Source organism: Vombatus ursinus, unplaced genomic scaffold (assembly GCF_900497805.2).
Source record: "Vombatus ursinus unplaced genomic scaffold, bare-nosed wombat genome assembly UNPS02005659.1, whole genome shotgun sequence".
Taxonomy (NCBI): domain Eukaryota; kingdom Metazoa; phylum Chordata; class Mammalia; order Diprotodontia; family Vombatidae; genus Vombatus; species Vombatus ursinus.
The window spans coordinates 653,177-671,463 of NW_020945437.1; the positions used below are offsets into that span (position 1 = coordinate 653,177).

General features: G+C 35.5%; 1 protein-coding gene across 2 annotated transcripts in view; it reads left to right on the forward strand.

Moving 5' to 3' along the window:
- The window catches only part of CAB39L (calcium binding protein 39 like), a 155,905-nt gene that overhangs the window by 60,667 nt on the left and 76,951 nt on the right, over window positions 1-18,287 (forward strand). The window contains exon 2 of one of the 2 annotated variants that reach the window (XM_027848329.1): window positions 8,001-8,204. The exons of the other annotated variant lie outside the window; for it this stretch is intronic. The gene's annotated coding sequence lies outside the window, so the exon portion shown is untranslated. The remainder of the gene's footprint in view (window positions 1-8,000; window positions 8,205-18,287) is intronic. 2 annotated transcript variants of the gene reach the window in all.

Genomic DNA, 18,287 nt, shown 5'->3' on the forward strand with positions numbered 1-18,287 from the left:
AGGAACAAAAGGTCAAGATTCTCAAAAGAAACATTTAAAAAAAAGAGTAGGAAGAAAGAAGTAGTAGTACCAGATCTGAAACTATACTACAAAACAGTAATTATCAAAACTGTTTGGTACCAGTTAAAAAAGAGATCAATCAAGGGCAGCATAGTGTCTGATAAGCCCAAAGATCCCAACTATTGAGATAAGGATTCACTATTCAACCAAAGGGCAACTAGGTAGTGCAGTGTATAAAGTGTTGGGCCTGGAGTCAGGAAGACTCATCTTCCTGAGTTCAAATCTAGCCCCAGACACTGACTAGCTGTGTGACCCTGGGCAAGTCACTTAAACCTGTTTGCCTCAGTTTCCTCATCTGTAAAATAAGCTGGAGAAGGAAATGGCAAGCCACTTTAGTATCTTTGCCTAGAAAATCCCAAATGGAGTCACAAAGAGCTGGATGCAGCTGAAATGACTGAACAACAACAAATTCAAACAAAACTGTTAGAAAAACTGGAAAGCAATGTGGCAGAAGTTACCTCTTGCAATATATACTAAATGGATACAAGTCAGATATGAAAGGTCACGTAATAAATAAATTAGAAGAACAGGCAAGAAAATTCCTTTCATATCTGTGGATATAATAAGAGTTCAAATCAAAGTATGGATAGAGAGGATCACAGAAGAGAAAATAAGCAATTCTGATTACATAAAATAAAAACATTTTGTGTAAACAAACTCAGTGCAACTCATTTTCCATAACCTACTCCTCCACTTCTCCACAGCTACAGAAAGAGGCGGTCATGTTCTTGATCTTACCGTCACACACAAATGTTTCTAATCCATGTTCATGCACTCTATGTATCTGATCGTCATTTGTTGTCATTCTACCTTTTCCTCACCCTGTACCTTGCAACTTCATGCCTGTTCTTCTTCCTGACAGTTACCTCCAGTGCCTCAACCTGAAATATAACCATTCACAGAGTTAAATGGGAATTTATTATGCCTCAGGCAAATTTATAAGATAGGGGTAGCTATCATTTTCTCAGACAAGGCAATACTAAAAATAGACATAGTTAAAAACAGTAAGTAGAGAAACTTCATTATGCTTAAAAGTCACCATAGATAATGAAATGTCAGTTCTTAATATATATGTATCAAAGAGCTTAGCATTTAAATACTAAAAGAAAAACTAATCAAATTACCGGCATAAATGGACAGCAAAGTCAAAACAATTGAGAACCTCATAGTTGGGCCTTTTTAGACCTAGATAAATCCAACAAATGATAAAAAAGAAATTAAGGACTTGAATAAAATTTTAGAAAAGTTAACCTCGACAGATCTCTGGCAATTACTCACTGGGAACTGAATGGAATATACGTATTCTCAGATATGTATAATACTGTTACAAAAATTGACCATGTACTAAGACATTAAAAACTTCATAAACACATGAAAAAAAAAGCAGGAATATTAAACATACCATTTACTGACCACAATGAAGTAAATATTATAATCAATAAAGAGCCAAGAAAGAATTCTAACTTTAGGCCAACTTAATCCTAAAGCTTGATGAGTCAAAGAACAAATCATAAAAATGATAGGTGTTGAGGCAACTAGGTGGCACAGTAGATGAAGCTCCAGCTTTGGAGGCCGGAGGACCTCAGTTCAAATCTGGACTCAGACACTTGACACTTATTAGCTGTGTGACCCTGGGCAAGATCACTTAACCCCGATTACCTAGCTAAAAAAAAAGCAAAAAATAAAAAATAAAAGATAGTGTTATCAAAGAAAATAACAGTGTACAACTTACTAAAATTTCTCTGATGCATATGAAGTAGTTCCAAGGGGGAAATTATTATCTCTTTATTTTTATTTTTAAAAAGGGAGAAATAATAGATCAGTGGGCATACAATTTAAAAATAGAAAAATTAAACCTCAACAAAAAGCAAAAATTAAAATTCTGAAAATCATAGTAGGAATAAAATTGAAAACAAAAAACCATTGAACTGATAAAATTAGGGGATTTAAAAAAAACTAATAAAATAAGTAACTTTGACATAGTTTGAGTTTAAAATAAAAAAGAAAACCAAATTACCAAAAATTAAAAGTGAAAAAGTAGAGTTCACAACACGTGAAAAGAAAATTTAAAAAAAAATTAGAAATGATTTTGCCAGTTATTTGACCCAAAAAAATGCTTAAATGGATTGGATGAGTATTTAGAAAAATATAAAATATCCTTATTAACTGACCAATAAATGGAGAATTTAAATAATCCCAATCTCAAGAAAAGAAAATGAAGGCATAAATGAATTTCCAAATGGGGAAAAAGAGATTAATAAGCAAATCCTATCAGATATCCAATGAATCCAATATTATGTAAATTGCAAAAAAAAAAAAAAAAAAAAAAAAAGACATCCTGCCAAATTCCTTCAATAAGAACAAATATTATCCTGATACCTAAACCAAGGAGAGATAAAGCAGAAAAATATAGTATTTTCTGGTTTATAAAGTGCTTTCATTACAACTTTATAAGGTAGATAGTATAATATTATCCCCATCTTACTGATTAAAAAAAAAAACAACCCAAAACCCTGAGACTATGGAAGTATGTTATTAGCCCATGGTCACATAGCTAGTAAAAATTGGAGCCTGACTTCGATGATAATGTTTCTTAAATCCTAATTAATATCAAATACTGTAATCTGAATATATCACGACATCAAAAATATAAAATAGCATCAAATTTTTAAAATCTGTTTTTATTAGTGTCTTTTTTAAATGTAAAGAGATTTTTAAACTATTTTTGAATTGCATATTCTGCTTCATTCTATTCTTATTTATGCTTATGTTTATGATCATTAATTTTGTGATAAGCATACCAGATTTATTAACTTTAAGAGGCAGTGGATGAACTTGGCATCTTTGATGGCTGACCAAGCTCTAAGTGCCTTCATGGCCATTGGAACAAATTGTTCTCATTGCACAAGGGAAGTCTGAACATGCTTGGGGTAGACATCCCTATAACTCACCAACGAGTTTGAGGCCTGTTGGTTACCCTCAGCCTGTTTTAACCCATCTGCCTAGGCCGTTTTACTGGACTGCTGTGCATAGGACAACTTGTTGGAGCCACAGTTGAGAGTTGGGTGGACACCAAAGATGGATGAGCAGCCCTGAAAAGGACTTGGCGAGCCTTCACGCCAGAGGTGCTAGTCTTCCCTTATTATTCATGCCACTACCCTGGGGCAGGCTCGCTTCACCTGCATCTCAACTGACATAGCCAGCTGGTTGGTCTCCCTGCCTTAATTAAACTCTTCTCATTCTAGTCCATCCTCCACTCAACTATCATATTGACCTTCCTAAAAGGCAGATCTGACTTCATCACCCCCATACTCAATCAACTCCACTGGCTCCCTGTCACCTCCAAGACCAAATACAAAATCCTCTAGCATTTAAAACCCTTCCTAATTTGACTCTTTCCTGCCTTCCCAGTCATCTTACTCCCCTCTATGTACTCTGTGATACAGTGCTACTGGCCTCCTTGCTATTCCTCAAACAACACTCCCATCTCTCAACTGAGTATTTTCACTAGTCCCCCATGCTTAGAACTCTCTGCCTTCTGGCCTCCCTGGCTTCCTTCAAGTTTTTGCCAAGTCCCCGCTTTCTGCAAGAAGTCCTCCTTAATCTTTGTGCCTTCCTTCTGAGACTATCTCCAGTTTATTCTGTATATATCTTGTTTGTGTATAGCTGTTTATATTTATGACTGTGAGGTCCTTGAAAGAAGGGGCTCTTTTTTGGCATTCAAAGCCCTTCATAACCTAGCCCATTCCCCTCACTTTTCCAGTCTTCTTACATCTTAACCCCCTCAACCCTAAGTACTCTTCTAGCCAGTGACACTGGCCACCCTGCTGTTTCCAGAACAAGATAGACATTCCATTTCTTAGCTGTGGGAATTTTTGTGGCTTCCTAGAATACTCTCCCTCCCCATCTCTGCCTTCTAGCTTCCTTGGTTTCCTTCAAGTCCTGGCTAAAATTCTACCTTCTATATAGTAAGTCTTTTCCATTTCCTCTTAATTGAAGTGCCTTCCCTCTATATATTATTTCCCATTTATCTTGTATATAGCTTGTTCATATTTGTATTTCCTCTTAATTGAAGCACCTTCCCTCTATTTATTATTTCCCATTTATCTTGTATATAGCTTGTTCATATTTGTTTGCATGTTGTCTTCCCCACTAGATCGTAAGCTTCTAGAGGGCAGGAACCATCTTTTGCCTTTCTTTGTATCCCTACCATGTAGCACACTGCCAGGCACATAGTAGGTGTTCCATAAATGCCTGTTGACTGACTAACTGTACCTGACACATGCATCTCAGTCTTCATCTGTTGACATCCTCCCCTACCACAGGTCTAATTCAAGTGCCTTTTTTTTTTTTACAGAAACCCTGCCTATTATTTCTTTTATCCATCCTCCATTAAACCTTCCAGAGAATCCAAAACAACACTCTACCCTTAGAGTATGGTATTCAGTAAGAATGTTGACTTTGGTCCTGTCAGTGATCCTGATGTGACTATTGCTTTTTGAAGTATTTTATTCAAAGTTTAGGAATCAAAAGTTATGATTAGATTAGATGATCTACACTGATGAAAGAATTGGAGCATTTTCCTTCTAGCTCTGACCTAGATTTGTCCTGCTTCAGTTCTTCAAATTCTGCTTATGGTTTTTGAAGGGATGTCATGTGGAAGAGGGATTAAATTTGTTTTGATTGGTCCCAGCTGGCAGAACTGGGAGCTAACCATTGGGCAAGAAGTTTCAAAGACACAAATTTAGCTGTGATAGAAATTCCTGTTCAGGTATGAGCAAATAAACAAGATGGTTTCTCAGTCTATTTTGAGCTAGGATTGAGTCTAAATTCCTTAGAACTTATTAATTACTTAATAATACTTGTTACTTAAAAGCTGCTGTCATACCTCAGTGCCAGGAGGTGGTCACTATTGTTGACGAAGTAATAGAAAAAAAGCAATGCTCTTCCTTCCTGTAGGCTTGCTCCTCTGGTGGCCCTTGACACAAGGTCAGGTCATGAAATTACATGGTCAAAGCTGCTTATCCCAGGCCTTAAAGCCCACCTTCTATGGATGCTGTGTTACAGAGTCCCTCCATCCTCTACAACACTGCAGGGAGAGGCCAGGAATATTCACTCAGGTTTATAGTTATAGGGCTTTAAAGATATTTTCAGAGTTTTGAAAGGCTATGTTCTTTGTCGGTAAATGAGGAAAAGGGTATTAGCTTATCAGATATAGCAATAAGAGAACAGGAATCTTCTGATTATATAGAACCCAAATAACCAGAAAACTCATAATTTCAATATCCTTCATTGTATTTGTATGTATGTGTTGAAAGGATAAGACAATCTTTATTCAAGATGTATTCAGGAAATAGCTTTCAAGCAGTAGAATAAATGCAGATCAAATTATAAAGCATCCTATGTGCAAGGTGCTAGGGCTGCAAAGATAAAAACAACGTGATCCCTACCCATGAAGTTTACAATCTAATAGACTGAGGAACTAGCCATACAAATAACTATAAGACAGGTTAGAAAACGATTAAATGAGTGAGAGAGGTCAGATTACACTGAGATTCAAGGAAAGAGGAAATCGTTCATCTTTGGGGGGCAGGGAGCAGTCATGGAGTGGGTAGAACCTAAAGTGGATTGTAAAGAACCACCTCCACATCTCTGATGGTTAAAATTCTTCCCTTCTTTCAGGCCCTAGTTCATGTCATTTTTTAATCTCTTAATAGGAATATTTATACATAGTAAATGCTTAATAAATGCTGAATTGTAAGGATTGAATGAGTTAACATGGAAAGCTCTTTGTGAACCTTAAAGCACTATATAACTACTATAACTGTATAAGGACTATATAGCTATCATTATTATTATTTATTATATTATTATTATTACTACTATTATTCTGTTTCCTAATTTCAACTAATTTAAAATTTAGTTGAAATTAGGAAATAGAACCCAGGATAAAATTATTATTTACTTACTGGGTATAGGGATTATAGCCCATTCTGTAAATGAAGGTCATGTACTGTTCTGAAGTTTACATTCTTGGAAGTTTTAGAGAATAAGATAAAAATGATACTTAATATAATTATAGACTATTTGCTGTCTCTGAAGGCTCTAACTTAGACACCCCAGAAGTCAGATAGGACCTAAAGGATGAATGGTAGAAGTTAGAAAACCTAAAATGCTAGTTGGGCGAGGACCTACTGGGTAGGAACAGGAATGAAACCCAAAGTAAGGTCTGGCTGCTGTGTTTACTTACACAGGAGATGTATATAATTAACCAGTAGCTTCAATGGTTACTTCCAGATTTCAACACTATGTTAGCTCCCTTATCTCTTAAATTTGACAAACATATATTGACACTTCTTCCTTCCATGTCACACCTTTTTCCAAGTTTTGCAATAAGATACACAATTTCAGATTGTACCACTGAATGTATTATCAGTATGCACTAATGAAGAATCATGTTGTGTATACTTTAATGTAAAAATAGTTAGCCTTTATATTGAACTTTAAGGTTTACAAAGCACTTTACAAATATTACCATGTTTTGTCCTCACAACAACCTGGGAGGTAAATAGAGGCAAATAAAGGTTAAATTATTTGCCTAGGGATCATATAGCTATTAAGTATCTGAGGTCACATCTAAACTCAAGCATTCCCCATTTTGGTTAGCTAGGTGGCGCAGTGGATAGAGAACTGGGTCTGGAGTCAAGAAGACCTGAGTTAAAATCCAGCCTCAGACACTAGTTGTGTGACAATGGGCAAGTCACTTAACTCTGTTTGCCTCAGTTTCTTCATCTGTAAAATGGGCTGGAGGAGGAAATGGCAAACCACTCCAGTATCTTTGCCAAGAAAACCTCAAATGGGGGTCACAGAGCGCTGGACATGACTGAACAACAAAGAAAAACTTCCACATTTCAGGTTCTGTGCTCCATCAGTGCTGCCATCTAGTTGCCTACGTATGTTAAACATCTAAAGACAGACTTTATGATCCCCGTTGAAAAGATGTTGTATATCCTAACCAGTTAGTGCTAGAAGAAAATATTTTTCCAACTGTAATATCTTATTTAAAGTTAAATGGAGTGGTATTTAGTTTCCAACATCCTTTCTGTGATTTTTTTTCTTATTATCCTTAACTGAAAATCTAGTCTTAAAAATAGTTAACAATTCTGCAAATTTAAAAAACTTTTTATTTCATTTAAATTGCTTTTGTCAAAAATAAAATTCTAAATACTACAATGATGCTACAGTGTTTTTTTATTTTGTTTTTCTCAAGAAGAAATAACAATCATTTTAGCACTTTTTCAGCTTTATTATTATGATCAAGAATAGCATCTTCCTCTAAAGAATTAATACCCAAATATATTTGATTATCATTGTTAATAAAAAAAATCATCATTAGAAATGTTTGTATAAATTCTCAGCAGGATCGTAAGGTAAATAATAATTTAATTATAGCAGTAGCCCTCCAAAATATGATGAGGGGAACTTGGACAAATGATCAACAAGCATTTATTAAGTGCCTACTATGTGCTAAGCACTAAGGATGCAAAGCAACAAATGTGAATTTGTTGCATTTGTGGTTTGTTCTGTAGGGTTTTGTTTTTTTGGGGGGGTGTGGTTTTTGTTTTTGTTTTTATTTTTAACTGAGTAATCATTTTGCTTCCTTGCTTTACACACATTCCTCTGACGTTGTACTTGGGAGGGAGGAAGAAAGGGAAAGAGCTAAACTGGCTGTGAAGTATGTGTATATATGAGTATTAGAGAGAGAGTGAGAGAGAGAGTACACAAGAGAGCTGGTTTGACCAGAAACAGAACTGCCCGTGACAGATTAAGAGACAAGGGAGGCTTGGAATCTGAGTCCAGGCAAAGGAGAGTGGAAATTTACAGCTGCTCTGTGAGTGTTCAAGTGATCATTTTCTGCTAACATTTTCCATTGGTAACAGTTGATCTTCAAAAAGACAAAGTCAGGACTGAATTGTGGAACTGCTTTTCTATGCCATGTGTCAGCAATAAAAGACAACATCTATTAAATGGAAGATAAAGACTACTCCATCTAAGGGACTTTGGGACTGGGAGAGAGCTGTCTTCAGCACCTCACCATGTGGCTGTTAGTCTTTGCTTAAGCCCGGATGTTCCTCTGAGGCTGGGTGAGTATCAGTCGGTTAGCTCTTCTTATTTAGATCAATAAAGAAGTATAGTTAACATTGTAACTCTTAAGATTACTGCTTAAATATCCACTTTTAAGATACAATTTATAGTTACTATGCTGCATTACCTTATTGCCTCTGTGTCTTGTAAACTGCTGTTACTAGGAGAGGTTAAAAAAAAAAAACAACTACCAAACAATACTTCTCTGTTGCCTAAGGCACTTGAATCATGACCAACTATTCTGAGGCCATGGAATATCTTACTTTAGAAATGGGTTTTTATTTACAGAGGGTTTCCAAAAATAAAACAGTTGCAGTGTATCATTTTTCATCTTTCTCTCTAGTCTGCCTAAAAATGTAGAAATTGATCGTTTTCCTTCAGTCATTTGTAGTTAATTCAAAGCTGATATTAAAATCATGTGATAAAATTCATTATTAGTGCAAAAATTACAGTAAAACATTGCCTCAGAATTTAAATGTCATATAACGATGATAGTACCAGTAGGAAAGTAGCAATATTATTTAAATGCTAAATGATCGTTAGACCCATGAGAAATGCCATATAATGAGTCATATAATAGTCACTAAAGTTATACATGTCATTTTTTTCAGTTACACACTACAAAGCCAAGATAATAAAAAATTCCAGTGGTCTCTTTTTTTTCTGCCAAGTCTCATCTGGGGTCTCACCTACATCTTAGCTTCATGTTCGTACCTTCCATAAGTATTAGTATTATCATATGAGGACAGTTATGAATTTATAAGAAAATGGCAGAAAAGAGAGTTAGGAAATCTTAAAACATTTACCAGAATTCCAATAAATCTTTCTCTATTTATGCATGTTTAAAATAGGAAATTATATGTTAACATTATGTATCTTTTAAAAGGCATGGACGAATAAATATAGCATGCAGTCATTCTGTTGGGAAAGAAAGGAAGTGTATGTTCTTAGCTGTTAAAACTGAGTCATTAAATAAAGATGTTCTGTGGTAGGCAAAAGGCTAGTCAGTTCTCTGCCAGTTCTGCCATGGAATCATAGAGTTAGCAAGAAACATTATTTAGGTATGAATTCAAGAGGAACTTTAAAGAAAGAGAGAGCTATTTAGCTATCAAAGTTGGATGGTATTTTCATAAGCATATTAAAAGTAGTTTGACTAAAATGATAACTTGCTTGTACTTTTAATATTTCCTTTATATGTACAGGAAGAAGCCTATAAAATAGGCTGTTATTGTTGTTGTTGGGTTTGTGGGGTTTTTTTTGTTTTTTTTTCCACACCTGCTGATGATACAAGAAACTCATCTGGTTTTTGGATTGGGGGCGGGGTCATAGCTTTCACTGAAAGTTAAAAGGAAATAAATGAGTGATATTATCACAAAAGTATTCTCACTTCCTTGAAGTATTTCCCATACACACCCCTTCTTTAGATTGGCCGTAAACTTGCCACATACCTTCATAGTTTTCAGACTGGTGTTAAATTAGTATATTTCCAGTACTACAAGCTGTTACATATTTAGATTTTGAGAATTCTAAGCATTTTCCTAATTTATCAATGTATTATATCCTGAAAATTCTGTTATAAGTTGGATTTTGGAAACTCACAATGTCATTTCCATTAGAAACGTTTATGAATAGAAGTATCTAGGCTGTCATGCAAAGGTCATTTTAATCTATAATATGACAGAAATACTGCAGATTTGTAAAGAAAAGTTGTAGAAAATAGTATTCTTGCAGCTCAGATGATTAAATAAAACAGAAAAGTAGAGTTAAAGGAGAAAACATTTTTATTTCTTACAAATGCTGGTGTTTGAAGGACAGTAGTTTTAGAGGAAGATAAAAAGAGAATGGAAATACTTGTTATGCCTATTTCCGCCTAAAATTAATGTCAAATCACAAACATTATTCCTAGGCTTATGAGCCATAATTAGGGTCATTTGGGGCTCATAAATGGATCAAAGAAAAAAGAAAAGGAAATTTTCCTGAGGTAACAGAGTAGGAGTTAGGAGAGAGGGTACTATTAAAGTAAGATTTGTGTGAGAGGGAGTTCACCTGAGGTAGAATTAACCAAGGTGGGAGATTTCAAAGGAGGAAAAGGAAAAGGGTGGTCTAAGATGAGAGTGGGGCTTAAGCTGCGAGATAAGGCAGTTCTCCACCCTGGCCTTGAAGTGGCACTAGCAGGCCAGGACAGCTTGGTTGTGACCTTGGAGTAGAGGGAAGAACAACTGGCTGTCAGTGTGTATAGAACTTCTGTGCATCAGGTATTGGGCAACTTGGGTTGTACCTCTTGGTGTTTACTATATATTTATTATGTGTTGCATACATATATGCATACATATAATATACATATACACAGATATCTCTAGGTATGGGCATACATACAGTTATTGTCAATATGTGGACATGTACCTGTTTATCTAGACATTTCCATATTTAGCGGGCCCAAATACAGAGAACCATTAATGTGTTTGAAAATTAATTGAAGTGTTTGTGTATTGAAAGGTGAAAATAGCAATCCAAGTGTCAAATTAACTCAGTTTTACTATAAATAGCTCCATCTTCCTCTCTATCTCAACCTCTGCCCTTATTTTTTTTTTTTTTAGGGTTGAGGTGCTTCACATTCATGTTGATATCCATTCAAACATTCTTTCCACCTGTTCTGTTACTGTACCTTAGCCATACTTACGGACAGTCACAACCTTGATCTCACCATTACTCAAATTGTTCCACTTTCATGATCAAGAATTCCTAAATTCTTTAATCCAATCATGACCTTCTGTTATTCCATCTTTTCCCCTAACCTGTTGTTTGCAATGTGCCCTTCACCCCTCAGTACTTCCCACAGTACCCCTACTCTGACCAGTCTTGATCTTGTTGAATGAGTCACATTATACTCTCCCTTACTCTTAAATCCACCCTTGACACATACCTGTCCTTTTTCAACTCCTACTAAAGTTTTGCCAAACCTCAGTTTTGAATTGCTCCCAAAATCCACCTCCTCCTTCTTTTCCTCTTCATGGGTAGCTGAATAGGGATAGAGGACGTCACACATCTGTGTTGAGCAAGCCACTACAAATTTAGGTTATCCAATCTCAATTGAAGCAAGGCAGTTCTCTTTCTTCTCTCCAATTGACTTCCCATAATGGCTATTTCAAGCCTTTTCTTCTTTCTTCAAGCTTCCTGTACTACCTATTTCCTCCTCTTACCCTTTGACCTGAGGATCTCAGTTTATACTTTACTGAGAAAATAGATAGAGGTCTTTTACCATCAATGTTCTGTTCTTCCCTTCCCCATCCTTGACATCATTCCTCTTTTCTATCCTTTACCCCCATCTCTGACAAAGAGCGGCTAGCTCTTCTGATGAAGGCCGACTTCCCTAGAGGTAAACTTAATTCCTTCCCCTCCCATCCCCTCTGGCAGATTATTTAGGACAGTCATCTTTTCCTTTTTTACTGGCTCAAACCCTAGAGTCAACAAATAAGCCTATTTCTCCCCATCCTTAAAAAACTCCTATTTCATCTTACCATTTCCTCTAGCTATCCTTCTACATCTCTTTGCTGTTCACAGCCGGACTTCTAGAAAAAAACCTATTTAACTCTCATTGGCTCCACTTGGCTCCCATCTTTCTCTTTTTGGATATTTTGCCTATGGGTTGTTCTCTGACCTGACTAATTGCTTCTTCCCAGTCTTGTTTGCTGGATCATCATACACATCCCACCCCCTCCCTGTGAGTATACCTCCTAGGCCAAGTCTTAAGTCCATTGGATTGTGAGCTTCTTGAGGGCAGGATATGGCTTTTAACTCTTTTTGTATGCCCAGTGCTTAGCACAGTGCCTGATACATAGTAGGTCTTAATAAATGTTTATTGATTATTGACTGTATATTTTGTATATACTTCTACTTTATATACTTGTACGTAAATAAATACACCTACCCTCATATAATGCAGAAAGTATATTTCTTTCTCCCCTTTCTCCTCTCCCCTGTATATAGGCTCCTTGAGGGCAAGAATTACTTCCCTTTCTATTTATTTATTTAAAATGTTTATTGATTGATTAAAGAAAACTAATGCTTTAGAAAGCACTTGTTAAACACTAAGGATTTTAGAAATTAGCTTTAATTACTAGGTAGAAAATTCCCACTTGGGGACATTTTTTTCATGTTTTTGTAGCTCTTATCATTTTAAAATTCTTAGATGTTCTTCATAGTGGGGGGGGGGGGTGCCATTCAGGTGTTTGTAGATAGGTATAGTCATGTGCAAATGACTAAATTTCCATACCTGACCTGGGTCTATATGAGTCTAATCATTGAAGACACAGACACATACATACATACATACATACATACATACACATATACGCATGTACATACTGTTGTTGTTCAGTTGGTTCAGTTATGTCTGACTCTTTTTGACCCCATTTAGGGTTTTCTTGGCAAAGATACTACAGTGGTTTGCCATTTCCTTCTGCAGCTCATTTTTACAGATGAGAAAACTGAGGCAAACAGGGTTAAGTGACTTGCCCAGGATTACATGGCTAGTAAGTATCTGAGACCACATTTGAACTCCAGTCTTCCTGACTCTAGGCCCAGCACCCCATCCACTGTACCACCTAACTGCCCTATATATACATATATATGTATGACTAAAAACTGAGATTAGATTTATGCCCCCAACTAGGAAACAGCCATTAGTAAGTGCAGTAGTTACAGCAATTTTTCTTTTGACCAAAACAATTATAAGTTGTTCCTTATTCTCTAATAATTCCTCATTATTACAGTTAAGGCAGAATATTAGTACAAACGAGTATTTAAAATAAACAATTGAAGCATATGTAGAATCGTAATTAAGTTGCTAATTCTGTTTTTATGAGATCTTAACACAAGTTAAGATGTTAGCCCTGGCATGTAGCTATCTGAATAACAGTAAGCAAATTAATTATTTATTTTTGACAACTGTATTCCCAATTTAACAAAATAATTTACTATAGGCTAGTGTCCTCATTAAGGGCTGTTAGGACATTAGGGGGTATTTTTTTTGTATTAAAACACATAAACCTTAAAAATGAGGGGAGAAATGCTTTATAAAATTTATTTCTTGGCAATGTTGACATTTTATATCAGATTTTAACTCTGTGTGTGTGTATATGTGTATGTATGTGTGGGGAGAGAGAGAGAATTATTATATGAGAAATAGCCATGGTGTTATAGAGATCTGGCCTAAGGAGTCAGGACGACCTGGATGCAAGTGTGACACTTCCTGGACTCTGTGATCTTGAGCAAATCACTTAACACCTCAGTCCCCCAGGCTACTCTCTAAGATTATAGAAGTGTCAGTCTTTATTGTTAGAAGTTCCTTACTGAGCTTTCTACACTATTGAAATCACAGATCTGGGGGGGGAAAAGTTAAGTTATAAAGGATAAGATGTGATCTGTACTTGATTTCTCCACAACAATATAATTAAATCATTGAATTGTTTTAAAAGCACATTTTGGTAATGTTTTATTTTAATTATATACTCATACATTCAAAATAAAACACCTAAGTCTGTTTCCTTTGACTCTCTTACTCGTTCTATAGTCCTTGATTTAGTCCATTTACAAAATATGTAGTGATTCACTAGAATCTTCACATTGATCTTTTGACACAGATAGCAGTACAAAGTGGCTACTCAGCCTTAGGAGGAAAGCACAGACAGATTTCCAGTTCCAAGCCCAGATTAGGGCTGTCTTGGTCAACCCAGATTTAGAACCAAGTTTTTCAAAGTGTGCTTTATCAGTGGAGGAGTAATGTGCAGGGTCTCACAAAGGTAGTCTGTGAACTATATATAGGCAGCTAAGTGGCCCAGGACCTGGAGTCAGGAAGACCTGAGTTCAAATGTGATCCTCACAAATTTATTAGCTGTCACCTTGAGCAAGTCACTTACCTTATGTTTGCCTCAGTTTCCTCAACTGTAAAAATGGGGATAATATTAACATTTTCCTCGCAGTATTATTTTGAGGATCAAATGAGATTGTCTTTGTAAAGCACTTAGCACAGAGCCTGGGACATAGTAGGCGTTATGCAAATGCTAGCTAGTATTATTATCATTGTCTTGTTACATTAATGTTTATAAGATTAAACCCGTCTGGTCTTTTGTTCTTGACAAGAATTACAGTTAAAACCTTAGGCATAACTGATCTTACCCAATGAATGAGTCTTTAACAAGTTGTACGTCAGTTGACTTTTTAATAAAACAAAACATTTTAAATATACTCAAGGAGCTTGTTATTTAAAAGAAATTCTAGTTTGAATCTTATTAAGAAATAATGACCAAATCTGACTCAGTGTAAATCCAGGTTTCACATTTTATGTTTAGTGGAAGTGGACTTAACACCTGTGAAATATTCTTTGGGATATCCCAATTATTTTGTTCCAGTAGAATTTTTCTGTGAATACTTTGCTAGAAATCACATTCCAGCCAGAATTTCATCCAATTATAGGAGTTAGAGCTCAAAGAAATCTCAAAAATTATTTCAGTCAACCGCCTCATTTTTCACATGAGGAAACTGAGGTACTTGGGCATGAAGTCCCTTTTTCAAGGCCACCTAGGTGTTAGGTAGCAGAACTAGAATTTCACCTTGGATCTTTTATCTTGGAATTCTGTGTTCTTTATACCATACCACACAGAGCAGGAACTGAATCAGGACTGAAAGATATTATATTTGAAGAATAAATAAAATCTTTATCACCTTTATCAAAGTAGTATAATTATTTTAATTACCCCTATCAAAATATTGTAATTATTTTAATCCTCATGAAAGGTTTTTGGAGGGTGGAGTAAAGGTTGTTGACATCAAGTGCACTAGGTATTTATGAAGCCTTTTACCAACTAAAATGAATAGCAGAAGGAAAGAAAACATTAAGAAGCACTCTTCTAGGACACATGTACACCTGAGAATAGGGATGCCCTGATTGGAGAATAAGATTCGGAGCTGTTGTTAAACTTTGCCTACCTAATGGCGGATGCATTCTTCATAGGATCTGCTTCTGCTTAAAATATTCCATCAACAACCTGGAACATAATCACAGTCAACAACAAGGATTTGTTCATTATGTATTATGTACAAGGCAATGTGGATACTCCAAAATTCAAGGAATTCATAAAGTAGTTGGGGAGATAAGACATAATCATAAAAAGATAAATAGTAATACAAAGTAGAATATTAAGAGCCAAATAAGTGGTACAAACAGTAAATACTGCACAAGTTCAAGGGCAGAAGAGATAAGTTTGGGCCAGGACAGTTCAGAAAGTATGCTACAATAGAGGACATGTTCATCTAATTTGTGGGTGACACTAAGTATGTCACACTTGAAAATGAAATTATTGATGCCCTTTTTTTTAAAAAAACATAACACGGTCATTTCCCAAGAATGTTCCTCCTCAACGTAGCCCTGCCTTAAAAATATTAATGCAGCTCATCTGATAGCACATGAAACACTCTGTAACAACAGGCCCCACCTCTTTATGGAGAAGAGGGAACTGGGTTTCATTATCCATTCTCCCATGCCAATGGCCAATGCGGCATTCCATCTAAACTGAGGTGTAGGTGTCTCTTAGTGTTGTCTTAATTTGCATTGTTTTAGTGATTGTGTATGTTCTCCTGGTTCTGCTTTCTTGGCCCTTCATCAGTTCACACAAATTTTTCCATGTTTTTCCGAATATCTCCTATTCAAAATTTCTTATGACACAATAATATTCCATTAAAGTCCTATACCATGATTTGTTCAGCTATTCTCGACTCCAGCTTTAGGCAAACTACTGCCTGAGGGCTAAATCTCAGCTGGGAATATTTCTTACATTTTTAAATAAAGTTTTATTGTATTTCAAAATGTAAAAACCATTCTTAGTTCAAGGGTTATACAAAAATGAGCGGTGGCTAGAATTGACCCAAGGGCTGTGGTTTGCTAACCCTTGCTCTAGTCAATGGACACTCAGTTTTTTGCTATCTCAAAAAGTGTTTCTATGAATATTTTGGTATATGTAGGATCTTTCTGTTTGACCTCTTTGGGGTATAATGGAAAAATAATGCAATTGTTATGTCAAAAGTATTAAAATTTTAGTGACTTTTCTCACATAATTCTAAATTATTTTTTAGAATAATTGGACCAATATGTAATACTTTTTTTTGTAAGTTAGGATTGATATGTTAAATTATCTTAATGAACTGCAGAATAAATAAATAGAATGAACCAGGTAAAGAATGGTTCATGTAAGAAAGCAATTCAGACTGCATATGTGTAACATGAAAAATGACAAGCTAATGGAAAACCACAGAAAATTACTTAGGAGTCTGTCACTGTACAGAATTTCAAAGTTGGAAGGGACCTCAGAGACTATCCATTTAGTCTAATCTATTTATACCTGAATAGGAGATTCCTCTACAACATACCTAGTAAGTGGTCGTCCAACTTTTTTGTGAAGACCTCCAGAGATAGGGTACTCTCTCCTACTGCACCTGCCCTATTTTTAGGTGGTTCTAATCGTCAGGCGGTATTTCCATACATAGAACCCAAATCGTCTCTCTCATTATCCCAAGTTCTGCCCTACTTGAATCTCACTGAGAATGATAAAAGTGGAAAGAATGACTGGATTTGGATGAGTTCAAATCCCAGTTCAGTCTCTTACTACTTTAGTATGGCATTGGAAAAACATCTGTACTTCTCTGGCCTCGCCTATCTCATCTGTAAAATTAAGGGGTTTGAACTATAAGACATCTGAGCTTTCCTCCAACTCTATATCGATGGTCCTATCAAGTCTAATGCTTCTTCCTCATGACTGTCATTCAGATGCTTGAAGACAGATATCACAGATCACAACATAAATCTAAATTGTTAAGGTATGAACTGTGGGATTTATAAGTGGGAGGATAAATATTTTTTAAAAGTAGGAGTATAGCCTTCAAGGTAATCTCATAGTGTTCATCACTGATCCTTACAACAATGTTTCTCAAATTCTGTTACCTAGAGGTGTTACAAAGTGATCCAAGGAGTTCCTTCAAGTTATAATGGCAGACAGGGACACATAGCAAACTGTTTTGTTATTTATTTCATTTGCAACATTCATTTTAATAGCGTTGAAAATTTTTCTGTTGAAGAGTTAATTTTTGTTTTTGTTTTTGTTTTTCTGTTTGTTTTTTTTCAATGAAGGGCTTTGCCTCTGTAAAAATTTTGAGAAACATTGCCCTAGGGTATTGTGCCCAGTTAGGGAACACTTAAAAATGAAACAGGATTTGTTCATGGTTCAAAAAGAGATTCAGAAATGAGTAAAGATTGGAAAATATAAATAAACCAGGGTGATGCATGTAAGAAAAGGAATAAGGAATAAACTTACTGGTCTTCATGTTATTTAATGTGACAGTTGTTTTCTATATTTTCCAGAAACTATAAAATGAAATAAACTAAAATTCTAGCTGTAGAGATTTGGGTTAAATACAAGGAAAGATAACACATTTGAAAAACATCAGGTTAATTTACTGAAGGGAGCAACTGAATATTCTTTAGAACTCTAAAAACCATATCTGGGATATTGAAGTGTAACAAGTAGGGAAACTTTGCATTTGCCCAGTTAGATAAATGTTAAACTTTTATTGGGGGATTGTTTAGGTGGTTGTGTTTTCCTATTCTCTTATACCTACAGGTAATTATATTTTTCTGAGTCTTTTTATTTTTTTTAGCCTTTTAAAAGTCCACTTAACCTAAGGAATTCCTTGTACTGTTTAGATTTTCCTCTCTATTCTTCTAGCCATCCTCCTACCTCCCTTTTTTCCTCTCTTACTTTAAAAAAAAAAATTGTTTGGCAGCCTCAGAGATGGCCACCACTAGCTCTCAAGAGAGTACAATTATTATTGTTATTTTAACATTTACTGTGTGGTCACAATAGGCAACGTGATCTGCTTGGGACATGCCAAAGTGGTAGACTGTGTCCCAAGGGATGTAAGTTTCCCTTCCCACAAGAAAATTTTTATTTTAATACAAATGACCAAAGCCATCAGGCACTAATATTTGTAAGCTAATGATAGAGAAAATGTTTTAAAAATCCTATTAGTTT